Source organism: Panthera tigris, chromosome C2, assembly GCF_018350195.1.
Source record: "Panthera tigris isolate Pti1 chromosome C2, P.tigris_Pti1_mat1.1, whole genome shotgun sequence".
In the NCBI taxonomy this organism is placed as follows: Eukaryota; Metazoa; Chordata; class Mammalia; order Carnivora; family Felidae; genus Panthera; species Panthera tigris.
The window spans coordinates 37,094,434-37,120,815 of record NC_056668.1 but is presented as its reverse complement, the minus strand read 5'-3'; the positions used below and the strand labels follow the sequence as shown (position 1 = coordinate 37,120,815).

The window sequence follows — 26,382 nt, the reverse complement described above, 5'->3', positions numbered from 1 at the left end:
CCCTCCCACCCCCATCAATCCTCAATTTATTCTCAGTTCTTAAGAGTCTCTTATGGTTTGCCTCCTTCCCTCTCTAGCTTTTTTTTCCCCTTCCGCTCCCCCATGGTCTTCTGTTGAGTTTCTCAGGCTCCAATAAGAGTGAAAACATATAGTATCTGTCTTTCTCTGTGTGACTTATTTCACTTAGCATAACACTCTCCAGTTCCATCCATGTTGCTACAAAAGGCCATATTTCAGTCTTTCTCATTGCCAAGTAGTACGCCATTGTATATATAAACCACAACTTCTTTATCCATTCATCAATTGATGGACACTTAGGCTTTTTCCATAATTTGGCTATTGTTGAAAGTGCTGCTATAAACATTGGGATACAAGTGTCCCTATGCATCATTACTCCTGTATCCCTTGGGTAAATTCTCAGCAGTGCTATTCCTGGGTCATAGGGTAGATCTATTGTTAATTTTTTGAAGAACTTCACACTGTTTTCCAGAGCGGCTGCACCAGTTTGCATTGCCACCAACAGTGCAAGAGGGTTCCCGTTTCTCCACATCCTCTCCAGCATCTATAGTCTCCTGATTTGTTCATTTTAGCCACTCTGACTGGCATGAGGTGGTATCTGAGTGTGGTTTTGATTTGTATTTCCCTGATGAGGAGTGACGTTGTTCATCTTTTCATGTGCCTGTTGGCCATCTGGATGTCTTCTTTAGAGAAGTGTCTATTCATGTTTTCTGCCCATTTCTTCACTGGATTATTTGTTTTTTGGGTGTGGAGTTTGGTGAGTTCTTTATAGATTTTGGATACTAGCCCTTTGTCCGATATGTCATTTGCAAATATCTTTTCCCATTCTGTCGGTTGCCTTTTAGTTTTATTGTTTCCTTTGCATCATGTACTTTAAGTTGAAACACATCTGCCACCCAAGAATTATGTGTAAAAAGACAGTAGCACTTATGTGGAGGGATAATAGGGGAACAGAATACATATGTCACAAAAAGAGAAGACATCTAGGCAGAAGTCAGAAGGGAACCTGATATCAGAGTGATAGACCAAGGAGGAGGTGGCAGAGGTGTCTTAGGAGTCAGAACAAAGTGAATGGGTGCCTTTGACTCTAAGTGTGAAAAAAATATTAGAGGTAGCAGATACTAAAGATTAGTGAAAAAATCAGGACAATGGACCAGAGTGCTACTATTAAAAGTAAATTCCAAGTCTTTTTATAAGTCACATTTACCTAGTTTCATAGAATTTCTTATCTGTGGGCATGGGCTGACCTAGTAAATAGGTTACTCTTTCTTCTTATCCATTTTATTCTAATGAAAAAATAGTATCCTTGTCAAAGTCTCTATGTTCTAAAGTGATAGCTACTATATAAATTTTTAAACAGGTAATAAATATTAATCTGTGTGATGTATTTTATACAACTATAATCTGGGCATTTCAAAACATTTTTTAAACAGTTCTTACAAAGCCCCTTTAATTAATATTGGTGGCAGGGATGATCAGACTAAACATTTATTGAGGGGCATCAGTGTGAAACATTTCATAGACATTATTTGATTTAATAAAGCATACAAGGCAATAAAACATGTGAAAATAGGTGACTTAACCACAAGGGACTTATCTGGCACTCACTCTGTTTTATATTGTCATGGGTTATATATCCTTCCAAGGACCTCAGGATTAAAAGGGAAAAACTGACATGATTAGATAAAAGTAAATGTTAAAAATAGATTTTAAAGAGGAAATGGATGTACCTGACAGTTCAAGAGGAGGCTTTAAAAAGTCAAAGGAATTGCATGGAATCATACCTGAGGGAAACACTAAAAAATGATCAAGATCTTTCTAGAAAGCATTAATGGTTGCAAGAGAATGGGTAATTTCTTCCTTACTTGCTTCTCTCCCTGTCCAAGTTCTTCAAATTTTCAGATTCCCAGTGTAGCATGTTGTCTTAGACTTCAACCCTAGAAATACCTTCAGGTAAATATATATACATATTTATATATACATATTTCTCATCTTAAATGGTATTTTCCCCCTCTACAGATATTCAACTAAAATTCCATCCCACTGACTCTCAATGAATTTTCAGTGGATAGTATAGTATATGATTACCATTCTCTGTAAAAGTGTTATGCCAAGACTTAGCAGTCCAAGTGAAAACTCTCCTTGGTAGTTGCTGCTCTTTTCTGAAACATTGTATAGCTTTTAGTCTAGCATTACTATTTTCAAAATATTTAATCATTTTTTTAAATTCATGAGCCTTTTGTTTGTCATAAGCCTTCAGTTTGTCATAATCTGAATTATAAAACTCTGGCAAGAATTTAGTATAGGCAATCTCAAAATCACCAAAGGTCTGCTTTAGAATTTCTGATGAAAGTCAGTTGTTTGAAACACATAAAGAAAGCATTTTTGCCAAGGAAATTCTGTTATGAATATTGATTTCATCTCTCAGAATCATAGACAAGTACTTTTAGTTTTTTAATGATGCTAAAATAGAGTAAGACTACCATTTAAAGCTTAGTCACAATTTAAACATTGGTCTCTATGTTCCCAATTCTTCTCAGCTTGAGACACAGTGTTAGGAATGGCATTTCCCTTTCTCTTCTACATTTATCTTCTTGCGTGTACCCTAGAGAATGGAAGAGTGTCCTTGGACTTCCTGAAATATAGAGAGATCTACTCCCAGAAATTTTTGAGAAGTAAAAGGGATTTTTGATAGCCCATATGGAAAGTTCAGTCTCTAGCTGGAGTGGCTGCTTGCAAAGCATAATTATAAATTGTGCATTTGTAGCTGGAGATGGATTATCTATGTTAAATATAAGAATTTAATATGTGCCTGGAATAGTGCAAAGATGATCTATATTCAAGTACTTTTTATTAAAGAAGATTTAAGTATTTTTATTTCTTTCCCCCATTGGTCTTTTGTTGTTGTTTTTGTTGTTGTTGTTTTTAAATTTTAATTCCAGTATAGTTAACATACAGTGTTATATTAGTCTTAGGTATGCAGTATAATGATTCAACAATTCCATACATTACTCAGTGCTCAATATAAGTGTACTTTTAATCCCTTTAACCTATTTCACCCATCCCCTCTCTGCCTCTCCTCTGATAACCACCAATATGTTCTCTATAGTAAAGATTTTTTTTTGGTTTTTCTGTTTTCTTTCTTTTGATTCTTGAATTCCAGTATGAATGAAATCATATAGTATTTGTCCCTCTCTGACTGACTTATTTCACTTAGTATTATATTCTCTAGATACATCCATTGTTGCGAATTGGTAAGATTTCATTCTTTTTTATGGTTGAATAAAATTCCATTACAGACACACACACACACACACACACACACACACACACACACCACTTCTTATCCATTCATCTATCAATGAACATTTGGGCTGCTTCCATAATTTGGCTACTATAAATAGTGCTGCAATAAACATAGGGGTATGTATATCTTTTCCAGTTGGTGTTTTATTATTCTTGGGGTAAATTTGTGGTAGGAGATTTACTGGATTATGTGGTAATTCTATTTTTAGTTTTTTGAGAAACCTCCATACTGTTTTCCACGGTGGCTACACCAGTTTCCATTCCCACCAACAGTGCAAAAAAGTTCCTTTTTCTCTGTATCCTTGCCAACACCTATTATTTGTTGTGTTTTTGATCTTAGTGATTCAGACAGGTATGAGGTGGTATCTCTCTGTGGTTTTAATTTGGCTTTCCGTGATGATAAGTGATGTTGAGCATCTTTTCATGTGTCTGTTGATCATATGTGTGTCTTCTTTGGAGAAATATCTGTTCATGTCTTCTGCCTGTTTTTTCATTGGACTGTTTGTGTGTGTGTGTTGAGTTGTATAAGTTCTTTATATATTTTGGATACTAACCCTTTATCAGATATGTCATTTGAAGTATTTCTATTTCTTATATTGCTTAGATGAATTTTGTTACAATATTAATCAACATTTATTTAGTGACCTCCTATGGAATAGAACTCATTGGGTAAATTGGAAAATTAAAGAAACCAAGAAATAATTAGATCTAATACCTGTCCAAACTCAGATGCTGTATGTAAGACTACTGATAAATGAAGTTTAATTTTAAGTTTCAAATAAGATATTTAGTTATATAAACTAGAAACCTCCCAAGTTAGAAAGGATTGCTTTTAATTGAGATGATCAGAGAACGATTTATTGAGAAGGTAAAAGTACAATTGATATTATTAAAAAAAACATAAAGTGCAGTGCTTGATTTATTTTGAATTTAGTTTCAATTTTAAAGTGTTAGTAAGGAAAAATGAGAAAAATTATTGAATAAGAATAAGAATAGAAATGTTTTCTTGTTTTCTTTTGTTTCTCGTTCTGTTGTTCTACGAGTAAAACTTAAAAGAGAAGTAGTCTTGGATAATTAAAAATATTCAGAAAAGAGTTTTCCAGACTTTACCACAATAATGTAATATTCTGAATTTAAAAATATACCAAGTTGATAGTGTATGTTGTTGTTGTTATTGTTGTTGTTTTACTATATGAATTAATGAGATTTTTAAAATAAATTAGAATAGTTATTTAGCTTGTTTCTCTGATACTGCGTGATTGAGCTGGAGACATAAAGAATCAAGTTATCCTTCCAATTTATTAGTTATAAAGTAGGCATCTTTTAAAGAATTTACCTGAGAACAGATATGGAAAAACTTAGAATTTCAGAGAAGAAAATAAATAAACACACAAAGCACATCACAAGATACGTTATTTAATAAAATGTATTATATACTTAATTAAGTCACAAGCTGTTCAATTCAAGTCAAAAGCTACTTTGTTCCAGAAAGGATTAAAAGTGACTTGCAAATTTGCCTCTAGTGTTTACCTGCCTATAATTTTAAAATGAAGTTGCATCCCTATTACTGTCTACATGACAGACACAAGCCCCCCCTTTTTTTATGGATCCAGAAAGTTTTTTTCAATTGATATTGTTACTGAGATAATTGCTGATTCACATGTAGTTGTAGCATGTCATATAGAAAGATTCTTGTACACTTTCCCCACTCAGTTTTTCCCAGTGGTAACATTTTGCAAAACTATAGTACAGTATCACACCAGAACATTGACATTGATTCATTCCACCCATGTTATTAAAAATATCCTAGTTTTATTTTTGCTCTTTGAATGTGTGTGTGTGTATAAGAGACAGTTCTATATAACTTTATACAATTTTTCCACTCTGTGTAAGTTGTATATCAAGATTCTGAGTAGTTTCAACACCTTAACACCCTTTTGTAACCACACCCATCTCCCTTCAGTCTCTTTTACCTTCACTCAGTTCTTAACCCTGTCAACTACTAATCTGTCCTACATTTTACTATTTGTAATTTCAAAATGTTATATGTATGTAAATGTTTACTCTATGTAAACTTTTGATAATGGCATTTTTTACTCAGCATAATTCTCTGGAGATTTATCCAACTTGTTGCATATTATCAAGTTTGTTTCTCTATGTTGTTAAGTAGTATTTCCTACTATGGATATACTGTTGTTTAACCATTATCACATTGAAGGACTTATGGGTTGATTCCAGTTTGGGGATGTTGCAAGCAAAGCTGCTATTAATATTTGTGTACAGGTTTTGTACACGTAATTTTTCTGCAATGATGCTTTCAAGGGTGCAATTACTGAGTCCTGTGATAGTCACATGTGTAGTTTTATAAGAAACTACAGACTGTATCAGACTGATGGTACAATTTTACATTTCCACCAGCAATGTATGAATGATCCAGTTTCTCTGCATCCTTGCCAGCATTTTGGTGTTGTCAATATTTTTAAATTTACCCATCTGGTAAGTGTGTAGTGGTCTCTATTTTATTTTTAATTTTAGGAAGTCATTTTACTAAATCTCTCTCTTCAAAAATATTTCTGTGACACTCAGAGAAGTAAAAAATGATCCACCCGCAGACCCTGATTATCATCTGTAGTGTCAAGCTGAGTTCTGAATCTAGCGAAATGTCTACTTTTCCTGTGAGCTTACTATATATGTGATTGTTTACTGGGAATTTTGGCATCTCTCGTTATGTTTATAGTTTTGTTGCATTTCTGTTTATCTTTCTAGAGCTCTACTTAGCTACAGTGATAGCTAAGATAAGGCCTTAAAATGTTGTAAGATTTTACAAATCATTTGGAGAGGTTAAAACAGATGGATAATATAGTATATTATAATTTCTGTTAGATATAACCGTTCTGAGAGCAACATTGCTAACTTTGGATGGCTTCATAATGAATTTTCTTTCTCTCCAAAATACCATTTTGAAAAGACCAGATTCTTTCAAGGTGATATGGCTTATCCTGCATGTCCTATCTTCTTGGAGTTCCACTTTTTGCCTACAGACTACTCTTTTGAGTCTGTTCATAATTGCTCTATAAGCAAAACTTTCTGTCTCAAGTATACACACAAACTTTCCAAGCCCAAGCAGTATTTTCCATGGGAGAAAAAAAAAACATAGTTAAGAACAAAATAAAATAAGACAAAGAAAAATCACTTTTCTAGAGAAAGAACAATATTAATAAAATTCTGCAAAAACTCATATGCGTATATATTAACAAGCAGAACACTTAGTTTTACATCTTAAGCCACTTATTTATAGTGGCTTCTGAGGCACCTGGGTAGCTTTGTCAGTTGAGTGTCCAACTCTTAATTTTGGCTCAGATCATGATCCCAGGGTCTTGGGATCAAGCCCCAAGTTGGGCTCTGTGCTGAGCGTGAAGCCTGCTTAAGATTTTTTAGCTCTCTCCCTCTGCCTTTTACCCCTGCTCATGCTCCCTCTCTCTAAAATAAAATAGAAAAGAAAAGAAAATATAAACAATACAATAAAATAGTGGTTTCAGAGTTTTCACCTATCACGACCCATTGAGTTTCAGTATTGCAAGTGCTAGTTTAAACCTAAGCTAAAAAACAAATTGAAAGCTTACATATTTGTGTTACTACAAAGTATACAGTGCAAATTCCCTCCAATAATACTTGGATACAGAGATTCAAACAATATTTTTAGGACTGCTTCTTTTTCTCCTACTCTTGATTTTTCTCATCTTAGCATGAGTTAATTCACAGACATAGTCTCTCCACACAAATACAGGGTAACGCTGGGAGTCAAACTTTAGTAGGTTTTATAGCTTTTGTTACCATTAAAAAAGATATCATAGATTCTAATCTAAGGAAGGACTCTGACTGGATGGACACTTGAACCATACTGCTGGCCAGGGTAATAAAGCTCCCTGAATATTCAGGCCAAGGTCAAGGATCCATCACCAAGATACTGAAATCAGACACTGAATTCAAGCATACTTTATCCACATGGGTTTACAAAATTGTCAAATCAAGGAAAGACATGTCTCCATAGAATTAGAGTCAGGGCAAACAAAATATCCATGTACTGTGCAATTTCATGATTTTCCAAAACAAGAGAATGAAGAGACTCAACGATTAATTAAATTCTTTATCTCTGCAAAATGGAAATGCTCTCAACTTTAAAATTAAAGTCTTCAATCCCCACACTCTACCTGTTCCACTGAGGATTCAAAGCTTTTATCACTGATATGTGTATGGAGTTCACGCTCAGAATAGCATTTTTCCCCTTTCGTTTCAAAAGTCTCTGCAGAAGAAAGATATTTTTCAAGCACATAGTGTAAGGAGGGGAGTATAGTATTGAGATGAAATTAATGGAAGATTCCACACAGTCTTCCATGGCGTATCTTGGGAGAATTTTACTTTCCCCTATTTGTGTTATCATCCAGGATGATGCTTCAGGAAATAGGAAACATTCTTTTTTCAAAGAAAGAACTTAATGGAAGGCATTCCATACTTGCACATTACTGGAAAGTCTGGAGAATAAAAGTAAAGTGGGTACCAAAGGATTAGTGATGTCAAATATATACTAACACCTTAGTTTTATTTTTTTTTTAAGTTTATGGAATTTGTGGGGTTTTTTTTTTGTTATTTTTTTAATTTTTTTTCAATATATGAAGTTTATTGTCAAATTGGTTTCCATACAACACCCAGTGCTCATCCCAAAAGGTGCCCTCCTCCATACCCATCATTAGTTTTAATCCAAAGAAGAAGACACTGCTTCTTCTGCTTCTTCATCTGTCACTCATGAAGCTGATGGCTAGTGGTTGTGACACAGACAGAATCTGCTTCAACTGCCTCAAGATTCTCTTGAAGCTGGGATCTAGAGCCCTCAATATTTACATCTCTGTGAATTTCCTGGCTTCCAGTAACTACAGCAGAGAAATTATCTGTAGCTCAACTCATCAGCAACAATTTGAACAAATGCCTCTCATTGTAGAATCTAATTTGAATCCATTCTTCTAGCTTTGAAGAAGTCTGAGGTCTGCAATATGTTGCTTTACAGATTTTACAGTACTGAAAGGTTGAGAGGAATGGATGCCAAGTGCCAATCAAGCATACATTGTATTTATATTCATGTGTTTATGTATGTATATATATAACATACATATACACATGCAGTAAATTTCCAAAACTGGTGGGAAAATCATGGCAATGAATGAAATTAAGGTAAACATATTTTTCTATTTTTATGTAGGATTTCAGGACATATAATAGGTTTTATTTATCCTTATGAAATAAAATTTTCAGTCAAGTCTATTTGCTATACACTGTGTAGCAAATAGTAATTTTTAAAACTCCCCTCTATTCAGTATTGTTGCTTCTTTGAGTATACTTAAGGAAGAAAATGGCATAATGATGCTGGGCATCAATTTATGGCACTGTAATTGAGATTGGGCTAAAATCACAGCAATTTTTGAATCAGTACTTTAAAAAAATTGGTAGGCTTTCCTTGTAGAAGCAATCTATATATTCTGTTCCTCAAGTATGTCTTTTCTCTGAGCTCACACAAGAAGGCATAGCAATTATTTTTTAAGTTTTTATTCTTATTCTGTGGTGTCAAATACATTCTCTTGATGGGTTTCATCAACATTTCTTCTTTTTTTTCTTCCTTCCTTTTTTTTTAAAAACAAAAACCTGTTTATTTATTTATTTTTTCTTTTTAAGAGATGTCAGCAGACCAGGGAATGAGACTATTTTGAAATTGATGGGCTGGCTAGTACTTTTCCTTTATACAAAGAGACATTCTTGACAGAATGTATACTCTTTATACCTGCTTTTGCAGTCTATCCATAAGATTAAGTTTAGGAAGAAGAAAAAATAGATTGTTATTTGGTCAGAGAATCAAAGCTTTCATTAATGTACAGCAATCAATGTCTTCACTGGCATGCCAGGGTTAAAATTATTTAAAAGGTTTCAACCTAGTTATTCAAACTGTCTTATTCCCTGTCTAATTCAGTGTGACAGTTGAAAGAAACCTATTTTGAAGCTCAGTTATTTGGCATTGATATTTGTTTTTTATATATTTATTTCTTCAGAAGATCGTAATGGTGAATGTTTAAACTAGCATGTATTGGATTTTAGATCTTCTAAAGTTTCATATCCATATTGTTTCAGTTGGGTATGATACTCAAGGAGTAGTTGTTAGTAACACACAGTTTTATGGGGCAGTGAATCAAATGCAAGCATAGAGAACAGTGAAAATTTTGGGAAAACATACCAACACATTAATTAGCATGTGAACTGGTTATTTAAAGGTATTAAATTAACTTACTTTAGTCAAACTTATACAAGAGAAAAGTTTCTAATGAAAACATTAATGGTTTTAATAAAATACACGAATTTTTTTTTTAATTTTTTTTTCAACGTTTTTTTATTTATTTTTGGGACAGAGAGAGACAGAGCATGAACGGGGGAGGGGCAGAGAGAGAGGGAGACACAGAATCGGAAACAGGCTCCAGGCTCCAGGCTCCGAGCCATCAGCCCAGAGCCTGACGCGGGGCTCGAACTCGCAGACCGCGAGATCGTGACCTGGCTGAAGTCGTATGCTTAACCGACTGCGCCACCCAGGCGCCCCTACGAATTTTTATATACTTTCAACATTCTGTGTTAATCACCAGTCTTTTAATAATGATGGCTCCTTTTGGCACCGCAAGTAGAAATACTCTGTCTGATAAGAGATATACACCATTAAGGAAATGTCTTGAAAACAGTTATAATTATTTTTTCTGAGATTTAATGCCTTTCAAAGTAATAATACTTTGGATTTGCATGATATCCTTCTTAACATGTCAGATGATTTAAAGGCTATTAACTTATTTATTTGCTCATCTATGGAATCTGTTGCAATCAAGAACATGAGATGACTTTCCCTTGGAAAAAGGAAAACATTAGGATCTACTTCATAGTGTCAGCTGTTAGGGTTTGAGCGAGACATGAGGATGTTGACTAAAAAGTTATAAACTGAAAAGCAACTTTGCACACAGGGGACATGAAAATCCCTTGATCCCTTCATTTCCCAAGCTAGTTAATTATAAGACAAATTCTCCTAGTTGCAATGTATTAAAAATAGTTTTTAACCTGAGGAGAATATTCCTAAGCTATAGAAAAGAACCATTTACATCAGCTTTTGGGGTTTTTGTTTGTTTGTTTGTTTTGCTTTTTTGTTTTTACATTTTACTTTAATGCTAGTTTCTCCTTTCTATCATGAATAATCTCTTAGCTTCACTCACCTGTATTACAGACAAGGACAATGGATGACAACACTGGGATATCATTACAGATGGGTAGCCTAAAGGTGAATTTCATGAAATATGTATCATAGACCGGCTTTAGTACTTTCAATAATAGAACCCATATTGGGTCCACAGGGTTTGTAGCAATTGAGGCTTATATTTAAATCCTCATTCTCTATTTTTTTTCCAAATTGCTCCTACTTACTTAGTAGGTAAATGTACCTTTTATTCTTCATTGATTAATCCCAGAAATAATAAATATTTTTAGTTTTCATAATATTTTATATATTTTGGAATATATTGATCCACATTAAAGTTTGATGTGCTCTGGGATGGTTGTCTTATGATTTGAGATAATTGAGTTACTACTTCACATATTTAAAAGATTACTAACTTTGATATTTTCCCAATGAAATGAAAGTCAAATATAAACTTAGGAGTTTTTCTGTATGTATTCATAAGTCCAAGGTTTTCCTAGATATTTATCCATATACTTAAACTTCTGCAATCCAAATATGAAAGCTCAGGAATGAAGTAGGGAAAAAAAATCTCACTTAGAGTTTCTTAAACTTCAGTAATTGGTAGAGAAATTAATATTTAATCATTTTAGGGTGATAAATCTTAAAGACTTAGATCATTCAGGTTCTATGTATCTTATTAAGAAACACTCCTAATTTATTTTCAAATTATTTTTAGGTAGAAAGTCTGAAGACTACAGAGGAATATATCTATATCTCTACCTATAAATGCATATGCACATATATCTATATATGCAATTTTAGCTGACTATATTATTAAAAAGTATATTTGGATTATTTTTGGAATACTTTCTTAACAGTTTTTAGAAGCTTAAAGAAAAGACTCAAATTGGTTTTTAACTAGTAACCTCTAGCCATATAAAAGACCATATATGGAGTTTGCCATGGTTTGCAGCTGAAAGTGGTGAGCAGCTTGTTGTTTCTGGGTCAGAAAGAAATTTTTTCTTCTGGCTGGGTTTGCAGGCTGTGTGGCCACCCCTCAGAGATCAAGGCCAGGAGGTTGTGGTCCCTCAGAGATAGAGCCCAGGCCAGAGGTCACCTCTCAGAGATGAAATCTGGGCTGCAGTTTGCCCCAGGAAAACACCATGACTAAAGGGCAACTGAAAGTTATTACATCCCTGGAAATGTTTGAAATAAATGATGAATGAATGAATGAATGAATGAATGAATGAATATGTGTGAACACACATGCGCACACACACACACACACACACACACACACACACACTGGTGGAGGGTAGAAAAAATAGATTTCCATCTCCCAGAGGGGCTATTAAACATTTGTAAGATTTTTTTTATCAATCATATTATCAAATAGGTGTGATCATTTTATATGTGAAATTTTAAACCTTATTTATTCAATTGACTTTAAATTACAATTGTTTCCCAAATCATTGACAACCCAAGAATCTTTTCCCAGGAAATTTTTTTTAATGTTTATTTATTTTTGGGAGAGAGAGAGAGAGAGCACATGAGCAAGTGAGCAGGGGAGGGGAAGAGAGAAAGGGAAACACAGAATCTGAAGCAGGCTCCAGGGTTTGACCTGTCAGCACAGAGCCTGATGCGGTGTTCGAACTCACAAACCATGAGATCATGACCTGAACTGAGTTCGGTTGCTTAACTGACTTCGCCACTCAGGCACCCCTCTTTTCCAGGAACTATTAAGCACAACTATGTTCATTAGCATATTTCTAGAATGGGTGTACAGCATTGTTACCAGTTTTGAGCATGTTGTTTATTGGAAAGATTTTTAGACAAGGAGGTTATCAGGAGATTCAAGTTCTGATATTAACTATCACTGAACTAATGAGTTCTATATGCTTAAATCTAAGGGCTGACACTGGCTATTATGAAAAATCACAGCTACGTTAGATAAGCTAAGATAGTGTAGGAATTCTCTGGAGTAGATTCTACCAATATATACCAAAGTCTAATGTTTTCCTACTTAGCCCTCTGTGTTACTTAGAAATTCTGTATTACATAGTTATACTTGGCTAACAGCTGTTCTCTTTTTTTTTTTTTACTTTCTTCCTCCAACCATTAATTCACTTACCCAAACAGTCATAGACTCATCTAGTCACTCTTTTGTATATTAAGAAAAGTTGTCTATTGTCTAATAAATTCCAAGCACTTGTGCTATATTCTAGGAATAAACGGGAAAGCAAATTAGAAAGGTTCTTGCATTTATAAATTTACTATCTATCGTGAGGGAGGAACCACAAAGAATTATTCTATAGAAAATGTATTGACCTGGATTAAAAGTGCATGAGAACATACCAGTTAGAAGTTTATTGAGGAGAACCACCTTGCCCACCCATGTGTGTCTATTCTCTGGAATAATAATTAGCAGTGCCCTTTCACTCTCAAAAATGCTTTATTTTAGGTAATAGATGATATGGCCTCTGCATGTATCAGAATTTTACAAGGTAGCAACTACCCATTCCTCTGCCTTTATCTTACAAATAAAGAAAATGAGATTCTTATTGGTTTTATGACTTTACTATGATGACATAGCTAATTAATGGCAGACGTGTACAGCTTCATGGGACAGGCAAAGTGACACAAACCATCCGTGAGTGACAGTTCACCACTAGATTTGTGATCTGAGAGATTAACCTAATTCTCTTAAGCATCAGAGTCATGATTATGTGAATTCTAATATCCTCCTTAAAGTGTGTTATGGCAGTTAAAAGAGATAATGTTCTTGAAAGGCCTAGAACAATGGATTTAAAATGTGATCCATATTAATCCCTCTGCCAGAAGAGAAAGTACTCTTACACACTGGCATTTATAGAATACAAGAACACTCACGGGTACTTAAACATGGATTAAATTGGGGAATAGTTTTTGGAATTTTCAGAATGCCAGTGCAAAGGCTATTTGGATTAATCAGAATTTAATTTTAAAAAATGTCATAGGCAAGTTCATATTGAAACATGGAAAGAAAGCTAATGTGAACCTAAAGGACTAACCTGGTTAGGCTTCAAAGCATAATAAGCCCAATAAACCTAGGAGAGATGTAATGACTTACCCTGTTTATATTGCAACTTCTAACTTCAAGTTCAAGGTAGGAATCAAGACATAGTATACTATAGTAAACCTTGTCAAACATCTCAGAAATGGAAAAAAAAAAGAGGATTAAAATAAGTTTTGTGGATATGGAAACAAATGTAAGCTTAAACTCTGCAACTATTTTGGTATTTTTTAAATAACATATGGGTCCAAGGTGATATCTTTATGTGACATATTGGATATCTTTAATGAAACATAAATCTGTATAGGAGCTTTGACTTAAGGAGCTATATGAGTTTCCTGAAGGATGATAATCTAGCCCAATGTGGGACAAACATGCTCAGCAACTTTACGCAGGTAGATCTTTGGCACAGGCATACTGTAAAGTTTAATGATTTATTTAATAAATATTGAGTAGTATCCCATGTAATTTTCATACATTTTAAAAATTAACACGTTTTTAAAATTTCACTACAAAGTTATTTTACATAGTTTGCTTAATGTGAGGGATTTGGATGTTTACCCCATAGATCATTAACCCAGAACTTTGCCAAGTGTGCTCATTTTATTTTTCCTGAGAACTCAACATGGCACTAAATATTTCCCCATGGCATATCATAATGGAAAGAAATGACATATAACATCAAATAAGTTAGGGATATATTTCAGATAGCATTTCTGATAGCCAAATATAATTGCCTTTTTTTAAAAAAGTGAAATTCTGGCTGAAAATATGATTAAAAGATATATCTGGATGCTTTTTGGAAGAATTCCTTTACAGCTTTTGGAAACTTAAATAAGAGAGTTAAACTAGGTTTTTAACTAGTAACCTCTAGTATTCTGAGAAGCGAATTGTAATGAGCAATAACAATAACCATGTTAACAATAACCATGTTATTTGTCATACTATAAGTTTTGATGTTCTTGTGTTTTTTTTGTGTTTTTTTTTTTTTTTACTATAAAGCTGACTTTAACATTTTCATTCTATTTTACACCTCTGAAGTATTTATTGATTTCATGCAGTGGACTGCATCTCATTTCTCTGTATCTGTTTTAACAAATGCCTAAATCAGAAATATATTCTAACAAAGACTTGACTCATGGAATATGTGACAAAGATCACTATTTTGTACTTGTATGTACACTTCTCACAAATTATTGCAGATTTTTTTCTGAAATATTCTGCTTTTTGCAGTTTCCTGATTCAGTATCTTCCATGTTTATTGAATTTAAGGTCTTGAAATTGTATTGGAATAGCTTTTGAAGGGTAAGAAAGGGATGGAAGTATTTCTTTTTAAATTCATTTTCATTTCTTCATGTGAGGAAATCACTTGGCTCTTGACAGAAGAACACTGTGGTGGTGGTGGTGAAAGGAAGCATCTTCTGTCTCTATACTACTTCTAACTTAATACCTAATGAAATTCAGAGATGCTCCACTTAATTAACTAAGCAACTTATTTAGTAGACCTTTATGATTTTAGCCCTGCAAGGCTATTTTTCTGTTATGGGTTGAATTGTGTTTTCCCAAAAGATGTTGAAATTCTAATCCCCGGTACCACAGTTCTGTGAATGTAACCTTATTTGGAAATAGGGTCTTTGCAGATGATCAAGTTCAAAATAGTGAAGAGCTGCTCACATTTTATTAGCATACCGTATGTTTTTGGTACACCTGTGGAGTGCAACACCCATTAAGGGAATTTTGCAGAATCAAGTAATATACAGGTTCTAAGACTCTCACACACCACATTTGATACCAAGCCACTAAGAAGGATCTCAGATGAAAAATACAGTTTCCTAGCAGGGAAACATCAATCATTCCTCCTCTGCATGTTTCAGTGGCCTGTACTGCTTACTTGCAAGAAGAGGAGATGTACACAAGATGGGTGCAGAATCTGATGGGAGGTAAAAGCTTCATGTTCCACAGGAGCCAATATCTTTTGTTAAAGTCTCATAGACATAGTTTCTAGAGTCCTCTCAAGAGACATGCCTAGAATCGTCATACTCAGGGAAGTCTGAAGTTATGACTTCTTATCAAGTGTTTTTAGATCTCTGAGTCCAGATGAAATTTGCCAACAGAGGTTATTTTTAATCATAATCTTTGTTGCTTAGAAACATAGAGGATATACCACTTGATCAAGTTGCCAGGGGAATAGAGTTAGGAAAATTAACCTAAGGTCAAATTCTCATGAAGAAAGATAAAAGGTTTCATTAATCTATTACCCACAATATTAGTGGAATTAAGTTACTCAATAGTAGTATTTTGCACTTGGAGAATGTTGAATATATTAAACTACTGAGTATTTCACTGTACAGCTCAGTACTTCACGTAGTAGTATATTCCTAAAAAAGTATGAAAACACAGATCTCTTGTACATTTATGCAGAAATCATGATCCACATTAAATAACTACTGCGTTTGTTGAGGTAACCATTCTCTTTGGTGTTTCTCTCCTCAGTCATTACTCCCATGTTCTCAGGACTCTTCACTGTGGCATACTCTCTAGTCCTTTTATCACACTATACCCCTCAAATATTCTTTTTTAATCATAGCTCTTTCGTGCTATGATCAGCTTTATCAGGAATTTTTTTTTCTCTAGGAAATTCATAAAATAATAACTGCTTTGTTCATACTCTTGGGGCATATATCGTTTATTAATAATTTTTTTCCAGATTTTGGTATTTGAATTTTAGCAGGAATCTTTAGGTCATAAAATTCAGGGAATTATTTTATAATATTCAAACAATATATCCAGTATTTAAAGGATATTACTTGGGGCACTGTGTTTCATTCCAGAGCCCTAATATCATTTAATCATGTTCTTTTGTCTTCATATGTAAAGTTGACTCTATTAAATGTTTTATTTTTCTTTTGATTTGTCATTTTGTTATGATGTTAAATCATTTTCTGTTTTCTTGTCCTTATATTTGTGAATAATATGTTTACTTTTTGTGTTTGAAGCTTTCATGTTTTCTCTTTTTATAATTGAACTTTTTTATCACTGCTCCAGAACCAGAATTTCAAACAAAATGTGACCAAATAAACACACATATACGCTTACAAAGACTCTTATCAAAAAGCAAAAACACATTTAACTTTGATCTTGATCTTGTGCAAATATGGTTTCCTTAGATCTATACCTTCTAAGAAATTTCATAAATCTTGTTCTGAATTCTTGAAGAGTACCCAAACATACACACACACACACACACACCTGCAAAGAGTGCAACACATTAGATAATTGAAAACATTCATAAGACACCAGAATGCATATTAATGCAAGGGTTTTAATAAGGGAGAAACATACTATAAAGCAGAAGACAGAGAGTTCAGGTAAGAATTAGGAGCCACAGAGCTTTCAGAAGCATCTCTTTTAAATCCTTGCTATTAACACAATGATGTGCTTTGTTTCTAGATTGAATTACCAAAAATTGTACAGTAAATATTGATTTGTGGAGAACAACTTGAAAGTTTGCAGTGGGGCCTTTTATGACCCTCTGTTTACATAGTTAAGTCAGGCAAACTGGTTACTCCATGTGTAAGCCATCAGTAAACCAACTAGGCCTGCGTGCCACAAGAGAGTTTCAGATATGAAACAGCACATGATAAATCATTAGTTAGCCCAATGCCTTTATCTTAGACAAGAGACAGTGCTAGATTTCCAGGCATCCCCAGAGACAAGCACAGAGTTGTGTGAATCCAGCTGAAAAACTTGTTTGTATTTTCAGAAATGCTAAGTATGTTTTTATAATCAGATAGCTTTGGCTATGCAAAAACTCATCCCAAGGATTTAATGGTGTAAAATAACAATTATTTATTTAGATCCTGATTCTGCTAGTTAGCAATTTGGACTGGGCTCAGCTAGGCTGTTCTAGTCTAGGAAGTGTTTATTCATGTGTATAGTCAGCTGCTGAGTTGATTGGGTTCTCATTGCTTTGGAAGGCCTCAGCTGGGATGATTCATTTCTGCTATTGACATGGCCTCTAATTTTATAGCAGGCTATTCAGGACATGTTTATATGGTACCTTGTTAGGGTTCCCAGAGAGAAAATCTGCAAGGTTTTTTGAAGTCTAATCTCAGAGCTGGTGCAGTGTTCTTCATGCCACATTTTATTCACCAACACAAATATCATGGGTCGTGTTCTCCAGAAGCAGATACCATGATGGTGTTTGGGTTATAAGTTATTTATTATGAATTAACATCTGTAAAAGAAAAAATAGAGGAATTAGGATTGGGCCAAGGAAGAAGTTGATCTGCATGAAGGTTCAACAGTCTCAGCCGATGTGCTAACCTTTAGAGTAAGGCTTGTCTGTCAGGGTGTCCTGAATTGGGCCACAGAGACTGGACTCTTATTCTCCTCTCTGGCTTAGGCACTGAAATTAGGAAAAAGAATGACTATAAGTGATAGTATCTCTAACTGAGGCAAAATGACTGTAAGCTCTCTCATGACTATAGCTCACAGCTAAGCCTTTCCTTGCGGGAGAATCTGGACAGAGCACTTCTTAATCTCTGATAGCAAGTCAGAAGGGCAACCCAGATTCAAGGAGGAGAAAATAGATTTGACGTCTTAATGTGAGGAGCAGCTGATGTCAATTGTGACCATGTTTGCATACTTTCATAATGTTCAAGGGTACCTTGAGCACAATATATACTTAATACAAATTATCTAATTTAATGAACTGCTAAAAAGCAAATAAGGCAAAAAGTTCATCAAATAGATACATTCTGTGGTAAGTAGGTTTAGTAACCCATCTACCTTCTTGTTCCTAGATGAAATCATATGATCTCTGCTCTTAAAGATACCTATTGTCAACTGTACATACAGCATCATAAATACAATTCTTAGGTTGCTAAGCAGTTTCACTTCATAATTAATGGCCTTATCCTTTTCCCATTCAAGACAGGCTAGGCAGTTTGATGTAATTTCACTGTCTGAGATATGATTTGATTTTCAGTCATCTATTAAAATTTGATGTAGCCTGGTCTGCCAAAAAGAAAAACTTTGATAAGAATCCAAGAGGACTGAGATGTAACCCAAGATATTCACCAAAATTTTGTAATTCTGGGAAGAACATTTCTCATTTGTGGCCTCATTCAGTTATAAAATAGATTATAGAGACTCCTAAGTTCTTTGCCGTTGTTATCTTCTACGCTTTTTTGTAGCACAAGTTTTGTGACTTATCTTTTCAAAATATTTTTCCTTTGGAACTTATTCCATCTAGTAAGTGCTTCCTGTTAAGTACTTAGTTAGACACTTCATTTATCCACTTTTATTTTATTTCACATTGATTTTTCACTAGAGTATCTTTCATGAGTCTGCATCTTGGTATCAGCTCCCTTCTCTTTTGCAGAGGTGAGCTATCAGATGGCAACTGCTCCATATATCAGTCTGCTTGCTGTATGTTCTTCAAGTCAGCAAAAGTAATTGTGGAGGAGTAAAAGAAAGCCTGACATTCCTTTTGGGGAAAAACACACTTGAAAGATCTGTTCTTTACATTGGGTAATTCTTGGTAAGTGGTGGCTTATCGAGAACAAACTTGACTATGCAGACTTCAGGGAGATGTTCCTTATTCCTAGTAATGGGTCTCAGCTGTCAGTGTGACAGTCAGTCATTTGTCACAAAATCCCCAAACTTCACACTCTGAATCTTGCACTGTGCCACCAACATCAGTGACTATGCCCTGGACATGACAAATACTGATAAGAAAAAGAGATTTTACAGCTATCTAGACAAATTCATTGCTGTAATACCAACATCTAATGTGCTGATCATAGTATAAGATTTCAGTGTGTGTGATAGCACTGTTGCCAACACGTTCTGTGGGGAAAAATGTGTCTCACGGGATTAGAAAGAGCACAAAACCATGAGTATCAATAAAGAATATGCTAAGCATAATAAGAACTATTTGGATATGATATTATTTATTATTATTTATAGGAAAATGAGCCAAGCAAAAACTAACTGAGAAGTATGACATGGATAACAAAAACAAAAAGAACCCAGACTGAGTAAATTTGGGCCATTCTCTGAGTTGATACTCCATTCATGATTACAGATGAAATCTATTGTTAATGTTATGAATGAAACATATTTAATATGTTCCGGTAGGTCCATATGTTTTTCTAAAACAATGACAAAATACCAGCATCAGTCCTTGGCTAAATTTTGAATAATTCATCCAAGGGGAAATACTTTCAAACTATATATATATATATATATATATATATATATATATATATATATGGGATATATATATGGAATATATATATATATATATGGGATATATATATATGGGATATATATATGGAATATATATATATGGGATATATATATATGGGATATATATATGGAATATATATATATGGGATATATACATATGGAATATATATATATATTCCATATATATGGAATATATATGGGATATATACATATGGAATATATATATATATATATATATTCTTACAGTATAGATGTATGTTTGTGTATATGTGTGTGTGTGTGTGTGTGTGTGTGTGTGTGTGTGTGTGTGTGTGTGTGTTTATTTAGTCCTGGAGTATTTTCTCCTAGAGTATGTGTGTGTGTGTGTGTGTGTGTGTGTGCGTATATATATACCCTAGAGCATTTTTGTTTTTTTGCTTCTTTGCTTCAGAAATCAAGAAAGGTTGTTAAAAATAGGTGGGGTTGGAATATACCATATTGGCATATGGTATATTGGCATATTGGCAATATTGGCCATATTGGCAGACAATTTATTCCGGAAAATTTTCTTCAGGAAACAAACAGAACTGGAACAAGGTTTGAGAACAATCTGAAGAAATTAATAAAAAATACTTAATGGATTCTGGTATCATAGGATGCAGAAGACCTTACTTCATTGCTTTGTGTCCTTTGTCTCAAAGTTCCCTGCCTGTTTTGCCATTTACCATTTCATCAATAAATTAAAATCACCAAAGGATTTTTTTCCCCTTGGAGCTCAGGCCTCTCTCAGGCTTAGTATTAAGCAAATTTCCATATTAACTGTGGGGAACATAAAAAGTACCAAAAACAATGAGAAGACATTATCACCTTGTGGCTTTCTTCATTGAACAAATAAATTCTAGATGGATCTGAACATTGATTACTTTAGAACAGCAAGGTGCATAAATATCACCTCATGGTTAAGTAGGGATCCTCTGATTTACCTGAGGCACTCAATATATTTGCTTTTGTCAAAAGATTTACTTTATATTATAGGACTTGAATTATTCTGTATATAACATTTTAAATTTTAGCAGTTAAGGAAAACTTCATATATAAGTGCTAGGTAACTCAAGATACCAAATTTCAAAATTATTTTTGTCCCCAAATGAGTTAATTCTCTATTTTCCATAATCCCTTAAACACTGCACTTGGAAATAGAAGACATGTTTCACCAAGTGCCTGTTTAAATTTAAAATTCCACAGCTACAGGATCAAGTAGGCAGTAACTTGGCAAGTGTGTTTTTCTAGTCTTTAAGGTAAAGAAGCTAAAATGAAGCATCATATAGTTAAGATCATTAATTGCATGTATACAGAATCTTGCATTTTATCTGGGTTGTAAATCCTTCATTCAGTTAAGTCAGCCAGATTCAGATTTGCTTTTTATTTATGGTCTTTTCTTAGATTCTTGAAATGGATAAAGCAAAATCAAGAAAAGATATTCATCAACATACATTGTTATGACTTATAAAGATCATGTTACTCCTTCTTATCAGAACTGAGCCACAGTTGACTACTCACTCCCCCTGATATTGAGTCACTGCCATATTCTCCACCCAGCTCCAAAATAAAGTAGCAGATTTTTAAGGGTGGAATAAGAAAAGCACAGGTGGTACCACCTACTGTAAATCCTTTAGTTCTTCTTAGCTCAGTAACAGCTGTTGGTCTTTTCACAGTTTGTTAAAAGCAAAACAAGGCATAGAATGTGGGCTATTGACATTGTGCAACAATACCATTTGTTTGCTCAGATCATGATAACCAATGGCAACTTGAGAAGTGTTTCCTTTTCAGGCTTTTGGTAAAAAAAATCTTCAGGCCTGACTGCCTACCTTGCAAATAGTGCTGTTGATCTATTGATTAATTCTTGGGCACATTACAAATTATATAACTACCATGTGTTTTACTCTCGCTAGTCTGAGAGTGTATATTATATAGTTTAAAGGAAATTTGAGAATTAATGAGCATCTGTTTCATCCTGTCTAGGCATATGGGGGAGAGAGGTGAAAAGAAAAGGGAACAAACTGTTTTGAGGCTTGGTAATGTTGCCTTAAATGCCCCTTTTCAGTGAGGATAGGACTTCCCTCTCTCATCTCCAAGAAGCCAGGCTTTCCGCTCATAGAATGTTAGTGAGTATAGCAAGAAGTAGAATTGCATACCTTTGATTAGGACTAGGCCACTAAAGAAGAGTCTTAGGTATGGGGCTGGCCAATTGTTGGGAGAAAAGGAGTCTTATTAGAAAAATTAGAGGGAAGTGACACATTTGGGCTGTCTTCAAGATCCAATATGGTTCACCTTGATGGATAAAGTATATGTAATAGGATATTCTAGATAATAGCACTACTCAAGCAAAATGTGTTTCCAATTAGTCTGTTTTGAAACAGGATCCTAATTAAAGCATAAATTGACAGTAGAAAGCAGTCAGAAAATAGCTCCTAGAGAACAAGATTTATAACAAGATTAATATCAGCCTGCCCAGAATGATGAAGTCTGAGAGTATCCTGATATTCTGAAAATTTATTCAGAATTAGATCAGCAATTAGGTATGGCTGACACTGGATATTGATAATGATTAAGCCAGGAGTGGAGAAGAGTTGGAAAAGACAAAGGTAAATAAAAGACCTTATAGCAGTGGCTCTATAACACTAAGCATCTGTAAGAATAAAGTTCAGCATATTATACAGAATAATAATTGCATGTCTTCCTGTAGTTCTAGAATCAGGTCCAGGAATTTTCATTTTAAAACCCCAAATTATTTCAGTATATAAGATCCTTCCCCCCAAATTGCAATTTATAAGCAGTACTTATCGTCTATAGGAAATAAGTGAATGCCTAAACAAACATACTAAATGATAAAAAATGATACATTGCAATAAGAGAGGAATGGGCATCAGGGACGGTGTTAGGATTGTTTTGAGTTCAATTTGTCTTTAAGAATATTGAACAAGGATTAATGTAAAGAGGAATAGAATCTCATACAGATGTAAAGTGGTTAGCAGATGCATGCAGGTGGGTCATGCATCTATTTATCTATTTCAGAGGAATATTTCAGAGGAATATCTTTTTCAGAGGAATAGCTCCTATAGATATCTATTTCAGAGGAATAGCTCCTATAAAGTCATAGGGCGGGGGGGGGGGTATCTAGAAGATAACACTGTGCAATAGTAAAACTGAAAGGGATATTAGAAATCAGCCCATCCAAACTTACTTTAAAGATGAGAAAACAAGCCTAGAAAGCTATCTTGTTCTATCTTTACACAACCTTAACTATTCCTTCATGTCAACAGAATGTAGCCCCTTAATTTTTAAACACTAATCTGGAAACTATACTTATGGATCTATGCATAATTGGTCTATTCCGTCATCTAAGAAAAATATTCTTCAAATATTTGAAGACAGAAAAAAAACACTGCTTTTTGGGACAGCTGGCTTGGTTGGTCAAGTGTCTGACTGTTCATTTCAGCTCGGGTTGTGATCTCATGGTCATGAAATCTAGCCCAGTGTCAAGTCCCACATCTGGTTCTGCACTGGGAGTGGAGCTTGCTTAAGAATCTCTCTGTCCCTCTCTCTCTGTCCTTCCCCCACTTGCACTTGTTCTTGCTCTCTTTCTCTCTCTCTCTCTCTCTCTCAAAAACAAATAAATGAAAATTTAAAAAAAGTTTTTCTTTTTAAAAATTACTCCTAATTCATTTCTAACTCAAATGATTTTTCTTTTATCTCTTTCTCTGTGTTTTCTTTCTTTTTTCTTCCCTTCCTCTCTCTCATTCATTCATTCATTCATTCATTCGTCTTTATAATTATGCCAAACTTCATCCCATAAACTACTTTTCAATAATTTTCCCAGTTCTATTTATTTTGAACAATCAAAGAAAATAAATCCATAAGATTATAAATACTATGACTGAGTTTCCTCAATGTTTTTTCTTTAAACAGGCCCTTCTTGGACTTTGTCCTTCCTAAAATGTAGTGAAGGAAGTTAAGCTATAGGGAGTTAAGAGGAAAGAGAAGTTAGTCAAAAACTATGCCATGATTTTTCTCACCAAGTTGGTAATGTCTGGAGAAGACAATATAAATCATGAACAATTATAGAGTAATGGAGGGGTCATATCATTTAACTGTACACAACCTATTTTTCAGTACATCCTTACATGATTCTACTTAGTCACAGAATTCTTACCTTGCAGATCAAAAGTAACAAGCTCTGGTTTATACTCAGTTTTGGCTTTAAAGCTCTCTTTACTTAGTGAAGGAACAAAATAACAATTTATAATACAATTACTTGAAACTTAAAAATAGATTAGTTCTAAAGTAGTTATGAGTAAAAAGAAAACCTATACAATAATTTCCATTTGACTTAAATTTGTATTATTGAAGTGGAAAGCATTTTCAAGAAATATCAAGGGGCACCTGAGTGGTTCAGTGGGTTGAGCATCTGACTCTTGATTTTGGCTTGGGTCATGATCTCACGGTTTGTGAGTTTGAGCCCCGCATGGGGTACACATTGACTCCATGGAGCCTGCTGGGATTCTCTCTCTCCCTATCTCTCTGCCCTCCTCCTGTACACACTCTCTCTCTCTCCCTCAATAAATACATACATACATACATAAATACATACATACATACATACCTAAAAAAAATAAAAAGGAAAATAATCTCAAGTAATATGAACAACAAAAAATTTTAAAGAAAAACAAATATGGAGAAAATGGATCTATGCTCATCTGACAAAATATTTTCATATTGAGCTTTGTTTCCTTGTTTATAAAATAAATCAGTACTATTTTTACAAGGATGTTGAGATGATTAAATAAAGAATATAAAGCACTGTCTAATCTATGTTATTAATAATATAGTATTAAAGTATAATTATGAAATGTGTTTTAGAATAATAATACAAAATTAGTGTTATGCTTCCTTGTGGCCATTGCTAGATGTTCAACATGGGATATTTAAGTGTAATTTAATATTTTTCTAGTCTAAAATGAGGTTAGAAAAACAGAGATTTCAGTATCCACATAAGGAGTCATTAGTTTTAGTAAGAATGGTTTTCAGTGAAGGGTCAAGTAACATGCAATTATTTTATGGTATGTTTTACAGAAACATAGATCCTGTTGTAACTATTTTGGTCTCTTAAGGGAGTGAAGGTTGTATTAGAATCTTTGAATAAGTGAAACTACTGAGAAGCTGAGGTGTCAAAAATCATAAAGATAGAACAGACAAAGATAGAACAGAAGTTACATGTAGAATGTTATACAGGTTCTCATTTAAATTAATTCCATTACCATATAATGAGGAAGAACTATATTATATAATCAAATATTTTCCTTTTATTGTCCTTGTTGCTTTTATTATATTTAAAAGTAAAAGGTCTTCACAGTTGAGATGTTCTTTATATATACTTTATATATATATATATATATATATATATATATATATATATATATACACTTTGTAGTATATATTTATGTATTTTAATAATTCAGATATTTGGCATTCTTGGAGTTCCATTTAACATTTTAACATCTTAATTTCTTAATATTTGGTGGAGCTAACCCTGATAAAGTATATCTTTATTAAACCTAATACTTTCATACTGTTACTTATGTTCATATGATGTTGATGATATTAAAATCTTTCTCATATTTATACTACAATTATCTTGGGTTTGCTTTCTATGTTAACTTTTTAGCTACTGCCTTTCCCTTATTAAATAATATTGATTTCTTCTTTTTTTTTAAAACAATTTTCTTTTTTATTCTCGAGTTAGTTAGCATACAGTGTAGTCTTGGCTTCAGGAGTAGATTCCAGTGATTCATCACTTTCATATAACACCCAGTGCTCATCCAAACAAGTGTCCTCCTTAATGGGCATCTTAATGGCCATCACCCATTTTCCCCACCCCCATCAACTAATCAACTTACTGATTAGTTCTCTGTACTTAAGAGCCTCTTATGGTTTGCCTCCCTCTCTATTTTTATCTTATTTTTCCTATCCTTCCCCTACAATCATCTGTTAAGTTTCTCAAGTTCCACAGATGAGTGAAATCATGTGATATCTGTCTTTATCTGATTAATTTTGCTTAACATGGTACCCTCCAGTTCCATCCACATTGTTGCAAATGGCAAGATTTCATTCTTTTTCATCACCAGTGCCCTGTCAGATCAGCATTTTTGTATCCTTTGGATAAATTCCTAGTAGTATAATTTCATTGGGTCATTGGGTAATTTTGTTTTTAATTTTTTGAGGAACCTCCATACCATTTTCCAGAGTGGCTGCACCAGTTTGCATTCCCACCAATGGTGCCAGAGGGTTCCCATTTCTCCACATCCTTGCCAATATCCATTTTTTCTTGAGTTGTTAATTCTAGCAACTCTGACCAGTGTGAGGTCTTATCTCATTGTGGTTTTGATTTATATTTCTCTATAGATGAGTGATGTTGAACATCTTTTCATGTGTTGTTTGCCATCTGGATGTCTTCTTTGGA

At 33.9% G+C, this 26,382-nt stretch overlaps 1 long non-coding RNA gene across 1 annotated transcript; it reads right to left on the bottom strand.

Moving 5' to 3' along the window:
- Window positions 1-16,936: 16,936 nt before the first annotated feature.
- On the bottom strand, window positions 16,937-21,604 carry LOC102962724. The gene is made up of 3 exons (XR_445000.2): window positions 21,525-21,604; window positions 17,955-18,036; window positions 16,937-17,865 (listed from the first exon to the last, which is right to left on the bottom strand). It is a non-coding gene; the product is annotated as an uncharacterized LOC102962724 (long non-coding RNA).
- Between the last annotated feature and the right edge of the window lie 4,778 nt (window positions 21,605-26,382).